Source organism: Octopus sinensis, linkage group LG6 (genome assembly GCF_006345805.1).
Source record: "Octopus sinensis linkage group LG6, ASM634580v1, whole genome shotgun sequence".
Classification (NCBI taxonomy): Eukaryota; Metazoa; Mollusca; class Cephalopoda; order Octopoda; family Octopodidae; genus Octopus; species Octopus sinensis.
In genome coordinates, this window is record NC_043002.1 from 52,117,362 (window position 1) to 52,121,319 (window position 3,958).

A 3,958-nucleotide genomic window follows, 5' to 3' on the forward strand; every position below is an offset into this window, starting at 1 on the left:
CACGCACGCACGCACGCTTGCACGCACGCACGCACGATTGCACGCACGCACGCACGCTTGCACGCACGCACGCACGCTTGCACGCACGCACGCTTGCACGCACGCACGCACGCTTGCACGTACGCACGCACGCTTGCACGCACGCACGCACGCACGCTTGCACGCACGCAGGCTTGCACGCACGCACGCACGCTTGCACGCACGCACGTTTGCACGCACGCACGCACGCACGCTTGCACGCACGCACGCACGCACGCACGCTTGCAAGCACGCACGCTTGACCGCACGCACGCTTGCACGCACGCTTGCACGCACGCTTGCACGCACGCTTGCACGCACGCACGCTTGCACGCACGCTTGCACGCACGCACGCACGCTTGCACGCACGCACGTTTGCACGTAAGCACGCACGCACATACGCGCACACGCATAGACGCGCGCAAATACATATGTACGTACATGTGTGTGTGTGTGTGTGTATATATATATATATATATATATATGTATATGTATATATCTATCTATCTATCTATCTATCTATCTATCTATCTATCTATCTATCTATCTATCTATTATCTATCTATCTATCTATCTATCTATCTATCTATCTATCTATCTATCTATCTATCTATAAGCAAAATAGCTAGTTATAAAATCTCAAGCGCAGAGATAGAGTAGCAACGTATACTAAACAATAAAGCCAGTCGCCGCAGCAAAGTGGTTGTTGAATGTTACTACCAGTTTAACCCCAGGTAGATTCTCTGTTTGGTTTATCTTCAGAGTGTTGCACCGATAACCAGCTGATTGACAATCTGCCTGGGGTTAAACTAGTAGTAACATTCCACATCCACTTTGATGTGGCCACTGGTTTTACTGTTTAATATACGTTACAACTCTATCTCTTATTTATAGAGTTGTAACTCTATCAATAAGATTATTGATTAATAAGATTATTGTAGCTAGTTTGATTGTTGCAAATCAGTGACCGATGGCCACTTTGTTTACAGTGACCGATGGCCTCTTTGTTGGCTGGTTATCACTCTGGTGCGACTGGCTTTACTGTTTATATATTCTTTTATTTGTTTCAGTCTTTGATTGCAGCCATGCTAGAGCCCCGTAAACTAGCGGTTCGACCGATAGAAAAGACCGATAAAATAAGTGCCAAATTTAAGAAAAAACCCTTCAAACCGGTATTTCAGTATGGCAGCAAGTCGTGGGGGTCGATTTGTTCGACTAAAGGCGGCGGTGCTCTAGCATGGCTGGAGTCGTCACACACACATATATATATTTTCGACAGTTAATGGTTATGGCCTGTCATAGAGTAATCATTGGTTTCGTACCTATAAAGCGCAGGTGCGAATCCAATGTGTGTGTGTGTGTGTGTGTGTGTGTGTGTGTGTGTGTGTGTGTGAGAGAGTGTGGGTAAGACGGATCATCAAAGTTGTTAGAATGTTGGGTAGAATACTTCACGGTATTTGCTTTGACTCTAAGTTCAAATCACATGGAGTTTGATTTTACTTTCAATCGTTTCAGAAAAACCCCCCATGAAATCCAGATATACAAAATGGAATTGTTAGTGATATGGGCAGGGAACCTAATAGGATACCTACAGGCCCTTTCTGTTGGGATAGCAACGCTTGCAGCAACACAGAAAAATGATAATCACCCTATACCCACCTGGGTGCAGGGTCAAAACTGAAGACTTCTGATAGTATCCTGTACTCTCAACACTGGATTTATGAAGAAAGTACGATGGTGTTGGTGTTGATGTGTTGGCTTGCTGAAAACCAGCCCCATGAATATTATGATGATGGGCATGGTTTGCATAGAGCTAGTTTCACTCTCTCAAGCTACAAATTTTTTTTTGCCTGGTGCAATAAGGGCAATGAGCCTGGTAGTTATCAGGATATAGGATTTGCATGAGATTACCTCCTCCTAGATGAGTAGCTGTTAAGGCACGTGGCTTAGTGGTCAGGGTATTCGGCTTACGATCGTAATGTCATGAGTTCGATTCCCGGCGACGTGTTGTGTCCTTGAGCAAGACACTTTATTTCATGCTGGTCCAGTCCACTCAGCTGCCAAAAATGAGTAGTACTTGTATTTCTAAGGGCCAGCCTTGTCACACTCTGTGTCACGCTGAATCTCCCTGATACACATGTTTGTAGAGTGCTCAGCCACTTGCGCGTTAATTTCACGAGCAGGCTGTTCCGTTGATCGGATCAACTGGAGCCCTTGTCATCGTAACCGACGGGGTGACAGATGAGTAGCTAAAGAGCTAAATGACCTTCCCTCTCCTGGGTCCATTGGGTGTGTCTGTGACTGACTTTCTTCCGTGATATGCAAGTTAACCTTTAGCTGGGAACCTGCCAAGTGCTACTACTCCGAGTCAGAGTAGAGCTGCGAGCAATTGTGGCTAAGAGCTGGTTTCACACTCTTCAAACCTCTGGGACTCTCGAACCAAGGCCTCACAACCGGATGCAGCCTAGTACATTACTGGTGTTCCTACTGATACATTTAATAATAAACTCAACTTCTGAAGGAATTGGAATCAGAATGTTGAGAAATATGTTTGGTAGAGTAGCAGAGAAAAACGTTGTTCCTTCTCGAGTCATGCTTGACTCATAAGGGCCGATTTCCCGGTTTCATTGGCATATAGGTTCCCAACCTGCATAGGACGTCGATCCGTCGCAGGTGAGCTGTTAGATGCAAGAGGAAAGAGTGAGAGAAAGTTGTGGCGACAAAGTCAGCGGAAGTTCGCCATTACCTTCTGCCGGAACTGCGTGGAGCTTAGGTGTTCCGCTCATAAACACACATACCGCCCGTCTGAGATTCGAACCCACGATCCTTTGCTGCTCTAAACACGAGGCTATGTGCTTCCACAGAGAAAAATGATATGCAGTATTTAGTTATATCTCTTTATGTACTGCGTTCAAACCCCGACGAGGTCGACTTTGCCTTATATCCTCTCAGTTCAATGAAATACTGGGATCAATATAATCGATTGACTTTCTACACATAAAATTTCTGGCCTTATGCTTATATAATGGTTTTGTCGAGTGTGGTTAGTTGTTACCATTAGTGCTAGTACTTGACTGGTATTTTAGCTTATCGAAGTAGAAAGATGATCCTAACTGTAATTAACTCTCCTATTTAGCTAATTAAACAATTTTGTTTAATTAATTTTAATTTTCCTTTCTAAACTGCTGATATAATATTGGTTTCAAATTTTGGCACAAGGCCACCAATTTCAGAGAAGTGGGTGAGTCGATTACATCGACCCCAGTGTTCAACTGGTACTTATTTTATCGACCCTGAAAAGATGAAAGGCAAAGTCAACCCCAGTAGAATTTGAATTCAGAACTTAAAGACAAACGAAATGCCGCTAAGCATTTTGCCCAGCGTGCTAACGATTCTGCCAGCTCGCCACCTTAACGGTTTACGTAATATTCCTTTAAATGTAAGACTGTACTTATGAAATTAGTTTGTCGAAACGAATGGGCTTGTCTTTAGATTTAATAGTATGAAGTAAAAATGAATAATGTCCCTTAATTTATTTGTATTCTTCTGTCATGAGTTCACCTAGTTTTCACTTCTTCCCACAGTATTCTTTTATGATACTAACTCCACTTTTTATACCATAGACAAAGATATCTCTTAGCGATCGAATACCTGCCATAACATTCCAGGTGCGTACATTCATAACAGAACTTCATCAGGTATGACAGAAACCACAAAACAAGGCAAGTAATCATCCCTATGATAGAGAAAGGATCGACGCTCATGGTAGAGACCATAACTTGAAACGTATCTCAACGTCCGGTTTTCACACTTGGGAGATTACGCTGCTGGTATCACATGATATTTGTTGATTCAGCCCTTGTTCATATAGGATAGTGAGATCGTCATTCAAACAAAATGGGCATCCAGAGATTAGTGATGACAACTCTGATAAGTCCTG